The sequence below is a fragment of the Melitaea cinxia genome, chromosome 3 (assembly GCF_905220565.1).
Source record: "Melitaea cinxia chromosome 3, ilMelCinx1.1, whole genome shotgun sequence".
In the NCBI taxonomy this organism is placed as follows: Eukaryota; Metazoa; Arthropoda; class Insecta; order Lepidoptera; family Nymphalidae; genus Melitaea; species Melitaea cinxia.
This window is the reverse complement of record NC_059396.1, coordinates 17507253-17530803: the sequence shown is the minus strand read 5'-3', so window position 1 is coordinate 17530803 and position 23551 is coordinate 17507253. Positions and strand designations below refer to the sequence as shown.

The 23551-nt window shown below is 32.4% G+C and overlaps 1 protein-coding gene across 2 annotated transcripts in view; it reads left to right on the top strand.

Moving 5' to 3' along the window:
- The window catches only part of LOC123669642 (leucine-rich repeat-containing G-protein coupled receptor 5-like), a 271862-nt gene that overhangs the window by 77810 nt on the left and 170501 nt on the right, over positions 1-23551 (top strand). Inside the window, exon 2 of one of the 2 annotated variants that reach the window (XM_045603239.1) lies at positions 22988-23033. The exons of the other annotated variant lie outside the window; for it this stretch is intronic. The gene's annotated coding sequence lies outside the window, so the exon portion shown is untranslated. The remainder of the gene's footprint in view (positions 1-22987; positions 23034-23551) is intronic. 2 annotated transcript variants of the gene reach the window in all.

Here is a 23551-nt window from a genome sequence, read left to right as displayed (position 1 = left end):
ACAAAACCGACCTTATTTTTTGTGTAACAGGAGTTACCGATATCGCGAACCTATATTGGTTTAATGAAATCCTTGTTTTGACAACTCATTATCGGAGCGTCCGTAATTGGCGCGTTCGTTTGCACAGATCGGCTGTGTTCGGAATCATTCGAATAAAACCGTAAATACTCGCCGAATCGCGATTATTTGTTGAAGATATTTTCTCGTTTACACAACTGATTGCGTTAGATGAGGGCGTGTTAAATATTCAAAATAGGCACATGATTTGAATTCGGATCACCTCGAAATAAAATTTAACGTCTACGACATGTCAGTAGTATTCGTTGCATACATTTACGTTTTCGGACAATAAAATAATCGAGTAAAATTTGATGAATGAAACTGTCATAAACATATTGACTTTATACGCGTTCTCGATGATACGTATAATTTTTAATAAAGCTACAATCGAAATGTGAAATTGTTTTACAATTGGTCGATTGTATCGCTAGACGGGCGATGGAACCAATCAACGTTTGTCCCAAAATTAAATCCGTAATTTGGACGAAATAGGTAACCGATATAAGTAATGGTTCTTGGCTTAATATCGGACAGATCGTTTTGATATATAACTCTGCAATGAGAATAATAAATAGAAACGTTAAGGGAATCTTGATTAGTCTGAGACAGCACCTGTTAGCGTTATTTATTATTACAGCGTTCATTTCGCTTATTGAATAAATTATTTTCAATAACAAGCGAACTGTTATTGGAAATATTATCGGATAGACATGATGAAGTGCGTTTTGTTATTAAGCAATGTTTGCATAAAATAAACCCAAGTAATAGTAATGTTAATAAATTATATTCAATTATAAAATTTATTATTTTTTGGTGGTTGTTTTACTCTAATCTCTATATTTAAAAAAGCATTTTATAATTAACTTTTAAGGTTAATCTATATAATAAGGTGTTCAATTATACTAAAACAAATAAACCAATAAAGCTGTAGATATTACCTTATTAGATACCTTTCAATATTATTTCAACACTTCACTATCAATGGTAAAACTAACTGCGCAATTTTAAGAAATAACAAATATTTTAGAGTCCGTCAAGGTAGCAGAGACAAACTGGCGAAACTCGAGATATTCATATGGAAAATGATTTTTATTGCATTCAAAGGTAAATCACGTAAAAAATACAATTGAATTGAGAACCTTCTCCTTTTTTGAAGTCGGCTAAATCCTCTAATGTAAACACATCACTATTAGGGCACAAATTTTAAGTTAAGAAATTCTCATATGTAGAAACAAATTTTGCTTATTTGTAGTTGCTTCTTTGAATTACCTATATTCTGTCGTTTGCTAAGTCCGTATACAACAAAGTTGCAAACGTCGAAGTACTGGTTATAAGCATTCTGTCTACACAGGAGACTTGGAGAGAATATTTCCATGTTATTATGATTACAATTTGTAACGAACGCTTTACCTGGACTCCGTCACTGACGAAGAGACCACAACAAACATCGCTTAAGCAAACATTAGATCAAGTGAACGGGAATCAAATCCGCAAATAAATGAAACACGTCTAATCTAAGCAGCGGCATCATCATGTACTTCTTTATTTTCAACTAGCGACCCGCCCCGGCTTCGCACGGATGCAATGCTGTTACTAAATATACTACAGAATATCTTTATTTATAGTGTGAAGCTAGCTTATAGCATGGTTATTAACATAAAAACAACAACAATCAAATATGCGTCGTTAGGATTACACGTTGTTACAGAATGCGTTGAAGAAATAAAGGTTCACTGCTCCCCGTAGGTGATAGCGTGATAATATGTAGCCTATATGTTAACCCGACTTCTTAATAATATTCCTGCCAAATTTGAAGTAAATCCATGGAGTACTTTTTGAGTTTATACCGGACATACATACAGACAAACAGACAAAAATTTTAAAAACTATATTTTTGGCTTCGGTATCGATTAAAGATCACGCCCTTAGTATTTTTTAAAAAAAATATTCAATGTACAGTTTTGACTTTCCCACCATTGTATTATAAGTATAGTATTACACACTAAAATGATAATAAATACTGTTTGTTTTCATTTCAATCTCAGAACTCATTAGAATTATTAACCGCCACCGCAACATAATAATTCGTTTCAACATCCATAATTATATCAATAATCTTGATTCATATACATGCGTACCTATGTATAAATTCTTCGTGTTTCTTGGCCTAAATGCTTCAGCCTGTAATATCCATCCTGGGCATAGTTCTCTTTCCCCGTGCAGGAGAAGGATAAAAACTTAATCCCCACGCACCTCCAATGGGGGTTGGCGAATATATTTCCTACTACCTATGTGTAACGATCGTTATCAGATGTACATGATAACAACCGGGACCGACAGCTTAACGTGCTCACCGAGGTACAGTGGGGAGACCCATAAGGACTAACAACTAGAACGGAAATAAATATTAGTATAAACACAAATATCTACTCCGAGCGTTAATCGAACCCGCGATCGCCGGTGTATAGGCGCCGTTGACACGGCACACGCGCTAATGAACCAGAGCGGTTGTCAAAGTTAGTCTAAATATTAAATGTAATTTTATATTATAAAGAGGTGTTATAATTTGTTGGCTCGAATTAAAACTTCCGACTTCATCGGTATTGTTTTTGCACCACAAACATAAATGTCTTTCATCAAACGATGCTAGCACGATGATTTGTGTAAACCATTTTCAACGCGCAATCAATGGACGCAAACGAGCAAACTCGTGGGCAAACAACGATCGACTTTATTTAAAAACTTTTCACAATCCCGACGAATCATTTGCGACGAACGATTCAATTTAATGACTGATGTTTGGCAAAGGTTCCATTTATAAAATAAAAATATTGACATTTTTTTGTGTCGTGAAAATTAATTTCGGAATAAAAAATTTATTTCGTATATTGGACAGTGAGGGATGTTGAACCATTAAAGTGTGTGCATGGATAAATTCACAAAAAAATCATTCATAGTTAAATAGGAATTCATACCACTACAAGTAATGTTATAAATATTGTCAACATTTATTACATACTTAGTCATACAGCTTTGCCTTGACCAAATTTTCTGACACATTTTATCGTGTCACATTTTCGGCGGTCTCAAACATCATCACTGATAGTATATCCTTATCAGATAATATAAAAATTGTCTGCGCAACATCTGGATAAAGCAAGCGATATTCAAACCGACCAAGACTCATTACTTTAGTTTTATAGCATACATTCGAAATACGTAAAACCTAAAACTAAACGATCTAACATAAGCGCACCAAACTCTTCCAAGTCCATATAACTCAAGACTTTAATAGCTCTAAACAAGTCCATTCTATTTCAATACACGAGAGCCAATAACATAGGTGGCGTGCGAATCCTCCGGGGCTCGTTACTCAGGCTTTATGACACTATAGAATATTTTAAGAGCGTAAAACCGCCACGGATGGCAACTGAAAGGGATGTGTCTGTACCATATACATACAAAATATACATGTTAATAAGTTTATACGAGAGTCGCCTGTTAAAATATTATTTATTTTTGTATAAATTAATGTTTTATCGAGTGTTTAAGGCTAACTGTTCTATTCTTTTTAATGGTTTTTCTATGACACTTAAGATTGGCTACCTGTTGGTTTATGAGAATCTCGGTCATAATTATTCGGCAATAATCGCCTTATATTGTCGATACAAATTGATCCCCGTAGCGTGACCTCATTTATTGTATTCTTTGTGGATTGTACCAACACTCGCTTTTTCTTCCTAACACTAATACAGGTCATTAAACTTTGGTGAGTATAATTAGTAAATGAGTGTTACTTTACTTGACAAGTCTACACTAAACCAAACCGTAAAATAAACATTTACTGTTCATCATTACATAAACCAGTACGAAAAACGAAGCGAACGAGAACATTTAAAATACACAGCATACGTACATTCAGAAATATATAGAATACTATTTTTCGATCCAAAATGTATGGACGGGGAAGGATACACATATTTTCACTTCAATGGCAAGCTTCAAAAAAACTTGATGCGAGAAATTATTTATATTCGACATCCTCGCCGATCCTTTTGATCCCAGATACTTAACCCATTTTAAAACACTCGAAAATATACAATTTATTTTTTCCATCACATCGAACTGCGCTTAACAAATTTCCGCTGAGTCTTCCTTAAATTCATTAGTTCAAGGTACCTCGGAGACGCTTGAGATATTGTTAATTAAAAGTGCAAAATTAACTCTGTTATACTATGCAGCTGTAAGAGCTGAACTGGAGCCACTTTTTATGTCAACCTGCTAAATTATCGCTTATAATGTTATGCAGAATATTCTAGATGCTGGCCGCTCAGGAAACTAAATTCCGCTAGGTTAGACAGTGGTTCACAAAGGAAATTATAATATTAGATTTAATTTCACAGTTGGTAATTTTTGGTGCAAGTTCTATTATTATATCTTTTATTTTGTGTTCTTTATTTCTTAACGTCTCACGACCTGAAATGTTTTGAGACTGTTTTGATACTGCAATACCGCGTAAGAGTTGCTAATACCGTATAACTGAAAAAAATCAAAAATGAGATTTTGTGTGTAGAGGCTCTTTATAGCAGTTGACATCTTCCCATGATGTCAACTGAATTCTTCCTCGAATAAAAATGCTTTAAATGATAAAACGTCGAAAACCGCGGAGCAACTTTCATCCAAAAGTACTTCCAAAACTGCGTGTCTGCGTATCATGTCATAGAGAGAATAAGCGTTTTTTCGTTACTCATAAATAAATTATTTCTAAATTTTCCAATAACAATTAGAATTTTAAAGTAAATAAATGTTAATAATTGAATTGTCATTTTACGTTAGATACTGACTAGAGATGATAGTAAACTTAAAACTATAATACTAACAAAATCACAAAAGCTTGTATAAAATATTAATAGCAGTAATTATGCGGCATTATGAATGAAATGAACACTAACACTTATCAAAGTAGATATCTCATCCAAATATGCCTACGGTATTTTAATAGAAAATGCTGTTATAATTTCTCTGAATTATTACCCTTACATTTGATTCACTTTTAATCCAAACATTTCGAAAAAATCTTAGTAGATTAATTTTTTGATAAATATAAAAATTGGTTTTCAAAGCATTGTACAACATACTCCAATGTCTCTATATCGGGCTTAAGAAATTCGATAATAAATGCTGTGAAATGGAACCAAAGTCTGAAAAACCTTTGCATGTAATCTACTTTTTTGTGCTCATAGTAAAATTTTGTGTTCCGACAGCAAATTACTAAACGTATTTGGATCATGACAAGGACGAAGAAAAATCTTAATCATAAACTCTAACTGAACAACTTGAATGCTGATTTTCTTACTTGCCAAAATTATTATTGTCTATTCAACCTCAAAACAATACGTAGAATTGATAATAGAACCAAATTCGTATAATTTTTAAGTAGAACAGGCGTCGTTAGCTAAAAGTAAAAAAGCTTTTATTTAACATAATGGTAGAGGAAAACATTGTTTGTTTCAATCTTAAAATGATTCATCATATAAGGTAGAAAACATTTTGGAAGACAATTACCGGCACCACATTATTACGCTTGAATTAAATTGTTGATTTAGAAGCTTTTCAAGTTTCACACTTTTGTGTCTACATTAATTGTAAAAGAACTAAATGTAATAAAGTAATTGCTCGAAGTATTTCTGTCGGCTACATGATGTTGTCAGAATGTTAACTGTAAAAATGTCCTTCAAAATCCATCCTTGTAAGAATTCCACCAAACTTGCAGAAATGGTAAATTTATATACATTTTTGAAGATAAAATACCGCGAAAGTGTGTTTTAATTAATTTTAAATAAAGGGTTTAACGATTAATGAATTAGTACCTGGGTGACCGAGCTTAGCTCGGTATTTTTAGTATATTTTGTTTTTTGAAAATTATATTTAATTACGAATTATATATTGATAAAATATGAACAATATTTTTCGATTTTACCGACATACTAATAAAAAATATGAACTGGTTATTTAAATAAAAAATTCACGAGTACAATTAGAAAAAATGGAAAAAAATCGATCTGGCGACATGGAGATTTGAACCGTGGTCTTCTCGGTCTATCCCGACCTGCCGATTTCCCACCTGAGCTATTACAACTTTATTGACAAGTGTGAAATTTAGCTTCGTGTTCTAAGATATTGTAGGTATTGTAGCCATTTTATCATTGTTTAAAAACAGGGATAAAACGACATTTTCTAAAAATGAATCCGAGCTACATCGATTTATCGCCCCCGAAATCATAACCTGCATACTAAATGTCATGAACATCGTTGGAGCCGTTTCCGAGATTTTAATTATATATATATAATTTGAATCTCGGAAACAATTATTGTATATATACAAGAATTGCTCGTTTAATAGTATTAGATAAAAGGAGGTAAAGTATGTAAATTTCGTAGCCATGTTATACATATATAGTTCAGTCGACTTAAGTCGCTTAAAAATTACGTACGTACGCGTAAAATTCGTCACTGTGCACTTACGACCACTTACGACCACTATTAGTTACGCGGTATTGCAGTATCAACGATGATTATTGAATTATTAATACAAAATTATATTATCTGTTATTGTTTAAGTTCACAAATACTTGTTAATATATCAACGTACGTATAATTTATGGGATGACAAAACTAATTTGCTTTCTTGATTGCTGCAAGTGCAAGCGCTTTGTTCTTAACTGTGAAACTTCCGCTTGTAATTTAGAGACGATGTGTCATACTTGTTAGGATTTAAACTAATTGAGCTGACGAGTTGGAATACTGTTGTATTTATTTTTCAGGATAAACTGTGTATTTATGAATGCCTAAGTTAAGACTGATCTTAAGTAGTTAAGATGAAACATGATGAGTACATTAATGCTAGCAATCGTGGATATAGTTTTCTATTCTCAATGGATATTTGTATGTGGACAAATATTGAAATCTGCTTTTTTATGATTCTTCCCGCAGTTCCTTGGAGACTACGCACAGTCTTCGATTCCTGATGTTCATTATTCCTGGAAGCAAATTTTCCTAATCTAAACCATTTGCTGTATAAGAAATAGGCTTTACCAGGATAATGATTAAAGGCTGTTTTAGTTTCATCAGGCTTTGTGATAAAAATTACACTACAAATCAAGAAAGTCTAAATGTTTAAAAAACCGTTACCTACTTATTTTAATTAAAACAGATGATGTACTCCATTAAAAAAAACCGTATAGTTTCAAGCACAATTGACAATTTATCATATTAGCATTATAATTTTTAAAATTTAAAATCTATCTTAATTAATTGTACTTAAGACTACATTTCAAGTAAACGAGAATAAGTTACTAATTAACAAAACTGTTCATTCTTGAAATAAAAAAGAAAGTATCACCATAATTGGTCGCAACTTGTTTAATGACATTGTATGAAAGTCAAGGTTTAATTACAGATGCATTACGTGATGTGGGCGAGATACGAGAATTCGAGATAAAATCTCGTCATTCAATTTAAAACTCTATTGTATAAGCAGTTTTGATTGAATTCCCACTTGTTTTAATCATTTTTTTGGGTGAATTGATAAAGATGTACCTACTTGTAAGAAGATTCATTGAAGAAATATGCTAACATTTATGTTGTCGTTAAAGGTTGTGGATGATAAATTAATGTATTTGTATGTAATGGTATCTATTTTTAGAATTGTACAATCGATTACTTATAAAATGTACATATGTGTACTATGTATACACCTGAATTTATTCATGTGGATGTCGTTAAAATTAATTTTTACTCTGCATTCAGTTGTTACTTCATTATTTTCCTGTTGTTATGCGATTTAGAATTTATGACCACGTAAGTGAGGCGAAGAAAACGACTTCATTTGTCTACAGAACGATAACCAATTTAGAATACTTTATCAATCTTACTTTTTTTTTATTAGACCATATCAATATGGTAATAGACATTAGTTTGAAAATGTATATATGTGCATTATGTACCTCTTATTTCCCGAATGTAACATAACTATTATAATTATGGTTTACTTAATATCCTCGAAATTGACAGAAATCTATTTGTTTTTAAAATGGTTGATTCTGAGTCTTCGGTCTTTTTTGTTGTTCGCTAGGTGGTATATTAGCTCCCAAATTATTAATTCTTTACAAATATTACATTAAATTATCAGTATCATCTGTATGCAGATGATTTGCAGCTTTATGCACAGTTAGATACAGTTAGTGACCTCCATTCAACTACGAGCTCTTTAAATACTGATTTAAGGCCTATTCATGAATTGTCAATAAAGTATCGTATTATAAGGAATGCCGCTAAATTCTAAGGTACGGCAAGTATTTCTCGATGACTGGCTGTAACTGACTTAAATTATTTTCTTCTGTTTATATTTTATTCTATATAATCATTATGTTCACGCAAAATAGACGCATTAAGACGTCGAGTTGCGGGAAATAGCCCGTGTTTATCAACATCAACAAAGAATCACTATAAAAAATATAAGAAATGAATTGATGTCGCATTATCTGAATATCCTGTAAGTGTTTGTAACAAACTGGTTTTGCGTCTCGATCGCCTTCCTCGCGTACGCATTTACACCAATTAAAAGATACATACTTACTTTAGTTTTGTAGAACTACCCACTTTATTTTTAACTGCCTAAATGAACTGTATTCAACCTTAACACTCCGGACAAATCTCTGTGATTTTTGGAGTGTATTACCGTAATTTTTTTTAATGTAAAATGAGTTTAAATAAAAAAAATATCTTTCTATCTATATCTTTTTAATAAGAGTCCGCGTACTATATATAACACATTATTAGCAATTTCGAATATGATTATAGTACTAAATTACTTATGAGTTAGACTATTCATGTAACAAATATAAATAATACCAACTTTTATGCAATTTTGCATCCATTATGCCTGAAACAACTCTCAAGGAACACAAAAGACTATTAAGTCTATCTAGTATTGTTACTCATTGTTGACTTTAGGATATATGCTATTTGTATATTTTCTATTAAAATCCTCCTGGGGGTAATTGGGGATAGGGTCGGCAACGCGCTCTCGTTGCTTTGGTTTTGCAGACGTCTATAAGCTACGGCATCGCTTACCATCAGGTGAGCCGTACGCTTGTTTGCCGACTTAGTTGGATAAAAAAAAAATCTTTTTTTTTTTTGTTTTTTTCTTTTTACAATTTTGTATAAGTGCAATCGTGTCAATGTCTTAGTTCCGCCAATTTTCATATATGCCGCAACCGATTTAAATGTGTGACTTCATTTTATATGTATAACCATCCACATAGAATGAAATGAAGTCGATGACTCAGGTACTTACTAAAATTCCTTATTTTTTTTTTTTAATATCTCAATTCATGTGAAACTTAAGCAATTACAGTGTTCTAATTAGTTATAATAGCGTTTATTGCGACAATTTTCTTTTTAAATTTTCAAAGTAAACACGTCCCAAATTTCATAGTCATTCCAGCGTTAACGATGACGTCACTGACGTCACAGCTGAGCTTAACATTTAAAATACACATTTTAATATTTGTAACAGTGTTGATTTAGCCCCGAGCTGACCTAGAAAGACCAAACTTAAACTATTTAGGCCAAGAGGAAGTATTGTGACGAACGAATAGACTTGATATAACAAAAGTTTTTAGTTTTTGAAAAATATCTCCAAGCGGAATTCATATTTAAAGAATTTTTTTATCCAGATTAAAATAACGAAACTATCTGTTATCCGTGACAATTTTATCATTATAATTTAAAGCTATCTCGTCAATCTAAACCAATGCTGGATCAAGGATTTATAAATCAAAATCAAAAACAGCTTTATTCAAATAGGCTCTAAGAGCACTTACGAATCGTCATTTTACAAATTAAAACTTGAAAAAAAAAAAACAAATATTATATTTGTAGAAGTAAAGCTAAAACCGATTCGGAATGTAGATTCTGCAGAGAAGAATCGGCAAATAGGTGCAAAATGTCGTCACTATTTGTCACTGTATGCTAATGTATGTATCATAAATTTAAGAACCCCCAGAATAGTCTAAATTAAACCCAAATGGGTTAGTGGTGGCCGTTCAGTACGACGTGTTTATTTATTTATAAAAAGGATAAAGTCTAAAATGTATGTGTGTGTGGTGGTGGTTCAATGTGTTAAAAAAGACAAGGTAAAAAAAAATTATTATAGAAACGTAAATTTTAAATATAATTTATATACATGTTAACGGTTTTATTATGTACAGAATATGTATATAAGGTTCACAGCACAGTGACCTGATTCTAATCCCCTAAGGATCTTTTAGCTGGTAACATTTAATTCTAGGTGCAGATAACATGGCGTCACATAATCTCCCCGCCCCTTGCCGACCACTTACAGCTGTGCAAGTTAATTCCATGTGAATATGTACTTTATTACTGGATACATAGAGACCTAATTAGCAATGAAATACTAGAGCATAGTTTGTGCTGTAATACAATTTTGTGTTAGGATTAATTGAAGATTAAATCGTGCTAGATAATTATTTAAGCTATTTTCGCTTGGATTTATGCTCTGTTATATCTTGATTGCGTTTATAATTATTATTAATATTAACTTAAAATTTATAAATATTATTCACATATCTTAAACATTTTAAACGTAAATTATGCAATCTTAATCGCCTTCCAGTTTGGTTTTCGTAATCATGTCTCAATCAGACATAAACTTGAAATGTAACAAAAACCAATGTAACAAATACGTTCTTCATTTCTTTTCTTTTGCTTGTAAGCTTTGAACAAAAATATATAATGTTCCTGAAACAGTTTTTGGATGTAATGAGACAGTATACTTTGTATTTGAACTCTTATTAGAAACTTGTCTATCTTGGTATTGTAATCATTATCGCGTACTACTTTTTTAATCTTTTATGATGATTCATCGGTAGATATCTGCATTTAAAATAAATATAATTCGACCGATAAGTAAATCGAGCTAAAAGTAAAATTAGCAACATTAAAATTGACTTAACGCCCTCTAATTTTTCAACGAAAATTCCTCGGAGGGCGAGATTAAGCAAATTTCCAAAGTAATTAATCCACTCGCTAATTGACAGAATATCCGATTTAAAGATAAGCTTGATTACACCCTTTTTAAAAGAATTCCAGTTTGCATTAACGTCGATTTCTTTAAGTAAACATTTATTGTGACCTTTGTTGTTTGCTCCATTAGCCACTAACCCTTCTGACCTTACAAATAATATTAAGTACCTACACAAGTTTCATAATACTTAACAATTTTTAATAACTGGTATTACTATTTTTGCATTTCTTTTTTCAATTTATTCTTGCTCTCCTAATATTAAATCGTTTTCTGAATTTAACTGACTTTTAGTTCACTCATTCATTTTGCTTACTAGAACCAGAAGTATAAGCCGCATATTATTACGGTATTTGATTTTTCAAAATATTATTTGAGTCACAGTTTTACTGCGTTTATATTTGTATTGATAAAATTATCTATCCTTTGCTAGCAGTTTAGTCGTAGTACCTTTGTTAATTCTGTATAATGTAGTTTTCTCATAGTATATGTAAGGATTATTAAAAGTCGTATCAGTAATTTTAGAGTTCACCCGTTATTGTGATACAAACTTTCCTTGCCAAATGTAAATCATATTATGGAAATCGTGTATTGCAGACAGTTGCTTCTTACTTATGTATAATTGTGTTTGCTCGCAAACGAAAAAAAAACCGACTTCAATTACATCGAAGAGTAATACAACGTAGATCGACGAAAAAATAGTAATACTTTGTTCGTATTCCATATAACGCGACATTATAAAATTGTAGAATTATATAATGTTCTACTGTTATTTCTAACATTTTGTTAGCGATTGTAGGCAAAAATTTCATAAAAGGCCCGTCGTCGATTCGCGCGAAGCGCTGACATCGCTTATTACGGCGGGTTTTTTAGTTGAAGCGGATTTATATTGAATTACGGTTTATGTCTTTTTTATTAAAAAGATGTAATGTTCATGTTTTCACACAGCTCCGATGCATGACTGGAGTTTACCCCTTCAGATCAACTGTCTAAATAGGCACAAAAAGGCTTACTAGTCTAAGAAATATATTATTACTATATCAAATTGTAAATAAATGAATGCAATAACGCCATCTATCGGAACCTAATTGCGTTATTAGAAAACGTCTGAACGCCATCTCTAACAAGGTCATTCGTTCAGTAGATTTTACTGTTCAATTTTTTCATTCCGGGGCCTTAAATGAAAATCGATTCTTAAGGAGAAAACTCCAAAAACAGTCAAGTAAATACGCCATATCAGATATAGCTCAAAAAGTTCGAGTCAAATCTGAATTATATTTAAATGGGACTACATGACAAGCACCACCTATCGATTAAAAAAAGAATCATCGATATCGGTCCACCCAGTAAAATAGTAATGAGGTTAATATAACGTTGGTCGACGTAAAATAGCCAAGTAAATACCCAGTATTAGCGATAACTCAAAAATTAAAAGCTCAAATATATTTATAACGAATAAACTGCTACTCTCTACTCTAGTGGAATATTGTAATTTGATCGATAGTGAACGAAGTAATTTCATTACATTTTGATAGATGGCGTTGTGGCAAAGTATTGAACATGACCACAGTCGTCTTAACATCGTCATGTAAATACGTGTCATCAAAGATTACTCAAAAATTGCTCATTATATCTCAATCATATTTAAAACGGACGACATGACAAGTATTCGCTTTTGATTTATACAAAAAAGATGAAAATCAGTGCACCCAGTAAAAAGATATAACGTATAATACAACGTAGGGTGACGAAAAAACCGTCAAGTAAATACGCAATATTAGATATAACTCACAAATTACGAATCAAATCTCAATTAAATTTGAATGGGACCACGTGACGAATAGTAGCTTTTAATTTATATAAGAAACGTCAAAATCGGTGCACCCAGTAAAAAGTTATGAGGTATAATACAACGTAAGGTGACGAAAATAATGTCAAGTAAATACGCGTTATCAAAGATTAATCAAAAAGTAGTTATTAGATCTCAATAAAATTTATATGTGACCACATGATAAACATCAGCTTTCGATTAAAGTAAAAATTATCAAAATCGATACACCCAGTAAAAAGTTATTGCGGATTTTCAAGAGTTTCTCTCGATTTCTCTGGGATCCCATCATCAGATCCTGGTTTCCTTATCATGGTACCAAACTAGGGATATCCCCTTTCCAACAAAAAAAGAATTATCAAAATCGGTACACCCAGTAGAAAGTTATGTGGTATAATACAACGTAGGTCGACGAAAAAAGCGTCAAGTAAAAACGCATTATTAGATATAATTTGAAAAGTAGTTGTTAGATCTCAAATAAATTTAAATGGGACCAATCGGCACACACCACCTTTCGATTAAAACAAAATTTGTCGAAATCGGTCTACCTGGTCAAAAGTTCTGATGTAACATACATAAAAAAAAAAAAAAAAAAAAAATACAGTCGAATTGAGAACCTCCTCCTTTTTTGGAAGTCGGTTAAAAAGATGTGCTGTGTGGCTAGGGCATTAAAGAATATAGCCACCCCATCTCTTCCCGTGGGTGTCGTAAGAGGCGACTAAGGGACTAAGGGCACAGTTTCACTACCACCTTGGAACTGTAAAGCCGACCGATGGCGGAATAACCATCCAACCGCTGGCTTTGAAATACACAGGCCGAAGACTGGCAGCAGCGTTTTCGGTGCGACAAAGCCAGCCCTGCGGTCATCAACCCGCCTGTCCAGAGTGTGGTGACTATGGGCAACATACATGAGCTCACATCATTTTTGGCGCAAACTTGTGGAGGCCTATGTCCGTCCTTATTTATAGTAGTCATAAAATATCCCACCGATGGGCATAAACCAATTCTTTCCTTAAAAAAGATGTGCCATTTACGTTTTACTTTGATGGAATTAATTTTCGAGTCTTTTGACATTCTCGTAGGCATATATCTATAGAATTGTTGTGGACAAAAATCTTTATTTATCATAGTACAGTGATACAATAACAACCCTAAACATTGTTACGTCACACAGTGTGTAATATTGATAACATTTCTTGTAAGAATGAAGTCCTCGTATGTTACAGAAAATTGCGACATCATTTCTCCATGAAACTGGAATAGTTAAAAGTTACAGCGAAGAAGTAAAGGTCAAAAGTAGTTAAAGTAAAGTTATCTTGATATAAGTTGTCGTTATGGAGCTCTAGTAACACATGCGCGGCAAATGTCGGCCACTTTTTATTTGGTAAGGGTTCAACGAACCGTCGACGGTAATGTAAAATCGACTTTTAATAGTTTCACACTTGACAATGTGGCTAATGTCTGTGGTTATGGACAAAAAACTTAACCGTTCACTAATCATAAACGACTGCCTAAACGAAAACATTTCAAGAGGAAATTTAATTACTTTGTTGCTTTTTTTTCTTTATATCAAAGAATTATTAAAAGTTTTTTTTTCTACAAAACATAATTCTAACAAATTATTTTTCTAAAAAATTTAGTCTCTCGCTTTTTTTAGTACTTAATTTATATTGCTAAAATAATCCAACTTCATCTTAGAAAATAACTTAAAAAAAACTTATATTAAAAACTTATATTTGTTATTATTCAAAAAAAAAATACTGTCTACATTTGTTAAGCTTCTTCTATTGCTTATAGTATTTTTCAGAAATATTTTTGTATCAATATTCACCTACGATCGGGATAAAAAAAAACAATATCTTGAATTTATAAGCCACATCAACCCTTGCGAACCAAGTTTTTTCTATTACGAAGAAAAATCTCCCAAACAATTTCTTTGTTAGTCAACAAACAAGTATATCTTACAGCATTCGATATTTGATGAGGGTAAGAATTATTTTGTTAAGAATGAAAATATAACTCGTATAAGGCTCGAATGTGTGTTTAGAATTACAATTACATATTTCTTTGTTTCTTTTGAGAGGAATATCCATTAAAATAACAATATATCTGTCGTTGTTTTAAAATAAGTTATAAATTGGATCTTATTTCTAACGAAATGAAATGATGTTTTATATCTAAATATTTTATTACAAAGTAACATCGTCTTAATTTAAAAAAATGTATTTTGAACTTTATATTCCTGACCTAATTCTAAAATTTATTTAATATTTAATACTATAGCTCGTTTGTAAGATATTGATTACTATCAAAAGGGCCTTAAAATCTACTACTACTCGTTTATTTTGCCTGATATTTGATATTTCTTACGTAACATTCCAGTAATTACTTTCTATTTATTTATGTAAATATCATTATAAATTGACCGTTTGTGTCTTAAGAAAGATGAAAAGTTATTTCATATGTTGTTATAATTATTATTGTCACTAGTCAAATAGTCAGTAATAATTAGGACCTCAGTCGCTTAAAAATAATATTTCTTTAAATTACTAACGATTTGAATCTAATTTATCCAACAAAAAACACATGTTTTAAAATTGAAAAGTTACACGCTACAATCAATTCAAACGGTTAAAACTACACATTAAACTACACGTGAATATTTTGTTAAAAGAAATTACGGCGTAGGCGCACTATTAATCTTACTGGTTAATAGTACAAACGTTAACAGTAACATAAAAGGCGTCACAAAATACTTTTTGAAGTACATTAAATCTGGCATTAATGCGTATTGCGTTGTGGAGGTTTAATAAATCATGACGGATACAATGCGCGTGCGTATAAACACGTACGGATTATGTAATAATATGGAAGTGTCGTTTATTATCAGTCATTATGATAGTTTTGTAAGTTGGGAAAGTTTTTAGATTGTACTAGATATTTTATGGTAATAACCAGCAATTGAGCGAGGTAAGAACAAGATATGGAATATAGAGGGTAGATAGATATTTTTATTTTCATCGTAAAATATAATTTACTTTATACTAAATGTGCTGTAAAGTCACTGGAACTCTTCACTTATTCAATTTCATTCGTAATTTTGTACAAGCTTTTTATAAGAGAAAATATCTCGGGCGTAAAGAGGCCACTAGAAAATTATCTCGCTGTTGTGATATTGAAGCCGTATAATTAGCTATTACATGCGCGAGGTAATTACCAACACAAGTCTCGATGGGTGGTAGCGATTTAGCAATAACATGAATATAAAATACCTTTTATGGTGGTCGCTGGCCGCCTTTCCATGGCTTAATAATATACAGGATATATCAAATAACTTGTTATCATAAATAGTTTGACATCATTTGGCAGTTGAGATAAAAAAAAAAATTAGGTGCGATCGAAAGAGTTTCAGGAAAATAGGAATATTACTGGTTCCGTGATATAGAATTACCATATTGAAAATCAGAACAAGCGTGAAACCTCGATAACCCCTTCAAAGCGAAAATTGCGGTAAAAACGAATCTACAGAGTAAATCTTTTAAAGGTTTTAATTAAGGTAAGTGGCGGCCCTCGCCTCCAGCTTCCCCGACATCAATCTATTTAATGCGGGGAGATACCACCTGTTCGGAAACAAAACGAGACGAAACATTTTTTCGCGTCATTCATCGCGGCCGAATTCTACGGAACCAACCGCGACGGTAAACACAGACCGCCAATGTTTGTACTTCAGATGCATGCGACGAAATTAATTCCAATGCGTCGCTTTCAAACTTATATTCCACCATTTAAAATATGACAGAAAACGCTAACGTCCTTTAAATTAGAAGCGACTGCAAAACGAGGATCTCGAAAAAATTAATTACGTATAAATAATATTAGACTAGACCTTTCTCTTAAAAGGTAGACGGGGAAGCGACTACGGTGATGCAGGATCGCTAATTACGTTTTCCAATGGGACTTTATGCTAGCTTATGATTAAAATGACGGCATATCGCAACCGTGCTGCCTCTAAAAATAATTTCAAAGAGGTGAATAGTTAAACAGGACAGTCTATGCGCCCTCACGCGCTCTCAAGACGATACCCGACGAGTTTCAGTAGTAGCACGACCGCTCCCCTTTTTTCGAATTAGCCGGACTTTTTAAATTGGATGAATAAATTTTAAATTGGATTAAGCCCCGGGCAGGTCGTGACGGCGCAGAATATGAGCGATGACTCCGATATACGTCTCAACACAACTCGACCAGCTCAACTTGGACTCTATTACCTTGTTCTTTACTAGGAAATCGGTTCAACGAAATGGCCCTTTCTATTACACGGACTACAATCATTACGGAATTAAAGCAATTCCTATGTTCCGGTTGTGATATAATTGAGTCTTTATGTGAATGTACTGCGGTGCCGTTACGCATAGTGATGCAACTGTTAACGGTACTCGCTTTGCGACGCGTTTCCTGGGTTCGATTCCCAGGTAACGCTGGAATGCATTGTGACATCCGCTGTTTTTACTCACAATGTAAAATCTACCAGACTACATTGTTAGAATCTATATTAGATTTTCCACTGAGAAAATGAATCTGTACCATAACAAAATTACACACAATAGAAATTGTTCCCGGTATAAATATATTTTTTAAATATATTACTTTTAGAAAAAAAAAATGTAAATACTGTTACATAGATACAATTCGATATAAATCACTTCAACGTTTTTTTTTTTTTTTTTTTTTTTTTTTTTTTTAATAATGTAACTAACACAGGGGACTGTATCTCAACCAAAAAAAATATTTTTATCTTTATTATAGTGGTCGCTTGTCAACAATTAATCTATAAATCTCTACGTGGCTCTATTTATAAATTACAAGTACAAAGATACATCTCACTATCAGTTGTTAAATCTGAACAGAAAGTAGAATATATGCATAAACCCATCAACACCTTTTAGTAACCCCGAAAAGTATATAATGTATAATGATAAAATTTACGGTATATCTTACTAGCTAGTGAGGGCACAACTATTTTTATCTAAATAACCAGATATATACTTAAGCACCATATCGCAGTATTATATATTATTGATATTAAAACCTTATTAGTCGGACACAGCCAACTAGGTCCACTATCTCTCTTCCCCAGCTATCCATTCCTTTAATTCGCCCATTAAACGGCCCGTATACCAGATTACATACATCCGTCGGTCGCCTTATGAAGAGTAACTAATACCAATTATGCTTATAGAGACGTTTAAAAGGGTAGGGATCGTATTTATTTAAGTGAATAAACGTATCACGTAACAAACACGATGGCTTTTTGTTTTTATTTTTAAGTTAAAATAACCGACGTTAGTATTATGTAATAAAAAAAAGTGCCTAAAGTACTTCGCATCGAATCAGCCATTTTGAATAGTCATCAAGCTATGACTATTTAAACATTTTCACGAATAAATTTGTATCTAGATTATTATGTATTTTTTTTTTAAATAACGAATTTTTCACCGGTTCTTGGAATCGACTGAAGTCGTCGGTGGCGCTTGACTATTCGAAAGCACTTGGAAAGTCTGTTTGAATAAAAAATATTTGGATTTCCGTTTGAATGTACCCAAAAGACGTATATTTTTTTTCGTCAATCGAGGTTTATGGGTATAAGAGAAGTACGTCTAAAAGTATGGTATTATTAAAACGATAATCAAATTTTGAATATAGAATAAATATTTAAGGTTTGTTTAAGGTTTTGTACCTATATACATGGAATAGTATATATTTCTTATTAAATAATACATAATATTAATGCATGTTATATTTTGTTGTTTATATATTATTATGTACTGTGTAGTGAATTGTATATATTTTTGTATTAACATTAATATAAATTACGTTTATATAATAACAACAATCTTTAAACACCATTGTAAAAATGCTTATTAATTTATTCAAAGTAGGGATAAAGTACCAGGGGTGCATAACTAAACAAGAGTAAACAACACCACTTGGCTTAGTTAATCAAGGCGTTGCTAATCCAACGAACTATTTGTCCGAGCGGCCGCGACATTAGTCCTTGTCCGGTTCCGATCCCGGTGTAACTGGGATTGAACGGGATTTATCTGGGATCGCGAAGTTTTGTTTCTGATGGTTACAATATATACCTCCGCAATATAAGAAATATTCGATTTATTGCATTTAGATTTAAGTACATTGTAACCCTGATTGATGAAGATGCACTGTTACCACAGGTTTTGTCCACAATACTCGCTACGATACAACTAGCAACATGTTTGAATATGTCTCAAAACTCACTGTACGTTATATTTACTAAGACCTTGTTACAGTTCTCAATTCGAAATTCAAATTGATTTAATTAGATTTCCCCCATCAACTGTCCGTATACTTGCAAATGCCCCTCCAGGGATCGTCCTAATCTCCCCCAACAGGTGACTCTATGTTGCCTCATTTGTTTGCGGTGATTGCTTGCAATCAACATGCAGATAGCAACACCAATTTCACAGATAATTAACTGCGAATGACTTGTGAATTCAAAGGTCGTTTCGAAGAATTATGTTCGATAAACAGAACCTTTTAAATCACCATCGCATGTTAATCGAGAGTTAAAATGAACCTCAATAAAAATAAAAAGATATAAAGTGATTCATCCAAACTAGACGTAATCCTTTATAAATTTGTTATGAGCAAAACATATACTATAGAAAACAAACATATAAATTTGTCCTCGGAGATAGCCCAAACATATTTTCCCCTTTGTACGATTTAACATCAAACAAAGTATGACAATATTAATATTAATAATAAATAGATATATAAAAGATGATAATTATCAGGACAACACAAAACCCAACAGGCAAAACTTTCTAAAAACCCTAACAATCAGTTATTAGTCTGGGATAACATCTAAAACAGCGAACATCACGTTTTAGAATATCGCTCTACGTTTGTACTTCGTGATGACATTAAACTGTGATCCAGTCGACTTTTATTGCGCACCTAATATGTATTTCAAAGACCATTCAATGAGCTGACACATAAAAATGATATCATCTTCTAATCGCTTCGCTTTTGTAAAGCGCTGATCACATTTTAGTGTTTTTAAAGCAGACAATGTATTAATTCGATACAATTTAAAATTAGGTGCTTAAAAAACTTTTAAGTGTCCAAACATGCTGTTGACACATCAAGGTTAAGTATTAATAAAATGTTTGTAACATTGTATTTATACAGGTTAAAATTAGTTGGACAAACTATGTGTTAGGATTGTGATACTGAGTTTTGGTCATTAAATCTACAAATAAATGAACAATGTCTGAATGTGGTCATTGCATGCTCTAAACGTATTTTTTTTTTTTTTTATACAGTAATAAAGCACAAAATCACGCGTAATTTAAGTACTTTCTTAAGGAAAAAATCTGAAACGTAAAATAAACAACTGTGCAATATTTTCTTTATTCGTATATTTTTGGTTAGCTAAAATAAATATCTGTGTGTGTGTGTGTGTTTATATATGTCCGTAGTGTTTTTATATATAGATACATATGTATACTACCTTATTGTTACCGCCTACAATATTTTCTGTTTGGCCTAAAGGTTGACTGGGAGAGAATGCCACTAGGCATTAAGTCCGCCTTCTGTTACAACTGTTTATATTGTTGGACAATAAAGTATATAAATAAATAAATAGCTAATTAGCCATAAGACCGATTGCCAGCACTAAAAAATTCGTTATTTCCTGTTTTAACACTTATTGCTATGTACAATAAAGTATAAATATGTAAGTAAATAATTATAGTCAAGATTATTGTCAATTGATAAAGTAATTGAAATGCCTTAAGACATGTCAAAATTTAATTAAGATATCTACCTAATTATCATACAATGCTGAATATCGTAATATTATGTCGGCAGTAAGATAGTGATATGTCTTTAATAACTGTAGTTAAACTAGAACAAAGCATTGCTTAGCAGTATTAATAAAGACATCTAGCTTTCTAGTGATAGCTTTGATATTATGATTTATATGTAACACAGGTTACATATAAATCATAGTATCAAAGCATGTTCGGTGTTGATCATTCCGAGTTCGCGATTCCCCGACCACTACGTCTATTGTATGTCAACTAAGATTCGAAACAAAAAAAAAAATTGCACCGATATGGCTACCAATTAATACTTTAATACCCCCCTGAAATACTAAATCGCTCGTGACCATTGAATTTGTAATAGTTACCGAAAACGAAAAATCAGGCACTCAAAATGACTTATAACAAACATGATAAACATCCCGTTTTACACATAAGTAATAATGTTAATAACTTAATACTAATTGTCTTAATGTCTTGACAAACGACAAACATTATGCGTGTACCTTTACAGAATGTTACCGTTTTGTCACCTTTTAAATAGTTGCGACGCATTGCGAAACTCATTATGCATCCTTTGTAACGTGGAAGGCAATGTAATCTAGATAATTCGCATCGTCGCTCTCAGCATTCCCACGTCTTGAGTCCGTGGGTATTGTGCAGGAAAATGGGAGAGGTCGTTCAACTTGGACGTTTTAAGGGAAACGTTAGGCTGGGTTACTTATGTATCAGTAACTCGGGTTACACAGGTTGTGTGGGGTTAATGGATTAAATGGAATGTGAAAATTCGTTTTGTTTTTGGGATTAAAAAATTACGTTTAACTAGAGTTGATGTGAGTACACTAATGGATGTAACTAAAGTACTGTTTCGTTTTTTATTTGCGTTGCAAAATGTAGAAAATTGGCGGCAATAAATGAAATGAGATGTTGAATAAATACAGTAAAAAAAAGCATACACAATTTAATGAAACAACTTTTTTCGGATTTTATCGCGGTTTATTATTAACTTTTGATTCCCGACGTTTCGGATACTTTACAGCAACCATGGTCACGGGAGGACTGAGGTGTCAGACGTCCTAACGTTACAAAGTTATTCGAAACTACCCGACATACATGAATATTTTATTTAGTCCTATCTACGCAGAATGTGCTAATTTAGTCTTTAATCTGTGGTAAATTATGCTTGGTTTTTGAATTAATTATATTAATAATGGGGTCCCAAGCAGGTGGTAATTGCCAGCCATCTTCTCTATTGAAATTTGATGTTTGTTAATTTCAATAGCCTCACGGATCATCCTTGGTTGGAATCGGTGTTCTTTTGCGAGGATCTGTGGTTTATCGAATCTAATATAATGGAAATGTCGGGAATCAAAAGTTAATAATAAACCGCGATAAAATACGAAAAAAGTTGTTTCATTAAATGAGTAAAATTCGCGTAAACGTTAGAAAACAATAAGGATACACAACTTAAATATTTTATATAATTAATTATTAACCAGCGTAGAAAAGCGAAAATAATATTTGCAATTTTCCCTACTTATATCTTCCCCACCCCTCCCCCTCTCTATACATATATTTTCTACATGAAAATTTGGAGAATTTGGGTGTGTACAATACATCACGCTTTCTACAAATACACCTTTTGAACTGGAACTTGTATCACTTACTCTACGTTTCAAGAAAATATATTTCAAATACTGCACTTATTTGAATACTCTTACAGTCACTTCAATAGACAGACATTCGAAATTTTCAATAAATTATCAAAATAAAATATCAATAACTATATTCAAGCCAAAAACGTTATGTATTGTATCTACACATTATAAATTACAAGATAATACCCACACATACACATTTACATCATTATCACGAGTAACTTTATATACCTACATCCTGTATTAAACAATTTGAGAACCTTCTGCATTGTTTACTTAAGTATGATGTCATCAGTCACTTAAGGAACAAACTGCGTATGAAATTGGCATTTTACCTTTGAAGCAATAAATGTAACATGACGGATTATTACAATATTATTTTTAATGTATACTATGTTTGATGTATTTGATCTATATACAAAGGATCGACGTAAAAATGTGTAATAACTTTTTTTTTATATTATTGTTTCAGATGTTACGGGAATGACAGTCATCTGTCAGAGTAGACGGCAATGTTGGTACGTTCTCTTTACAATTTGTTAAACTAGTACATGTAACAAGTCATAAAAATAACGTTGTTGTTATTGCAATTTAAATTACTTAATATAAATAATACTACATTTTTCAAAGGATATTTCGTTCACGCCTTCGTTGACAGTATTCAGATACGATCCACTAGCTTTACATTCGCGTTTATTACAAAAAGAAATGTTTTCGGCGAAACGTGTAAAATATCGGAGCCCGGGAACCTAACCGTTTCGTACGGCGGCATTATCGCAATTCTACTTTCTGAGCCAATCTTTAGACAAATCGAAGCGTATGTTAGTCGAATGGTGGGCTTACAAGGTGCCTCGAACGCCCCGTGCGGCAATCTTCGATGCATATAAAACGATAGTCGCGACATTTCTCGTTATCTAGCGCGGTACGGCGCAAACGATTCGGAAAATCGAGCCGAGTCCCGTGTCGGCGTCCATTACCGGTATTAGAGTATTGGCATTCGACGATCGCTATCGCACCCGCTTGGCCCGGTTCGGTG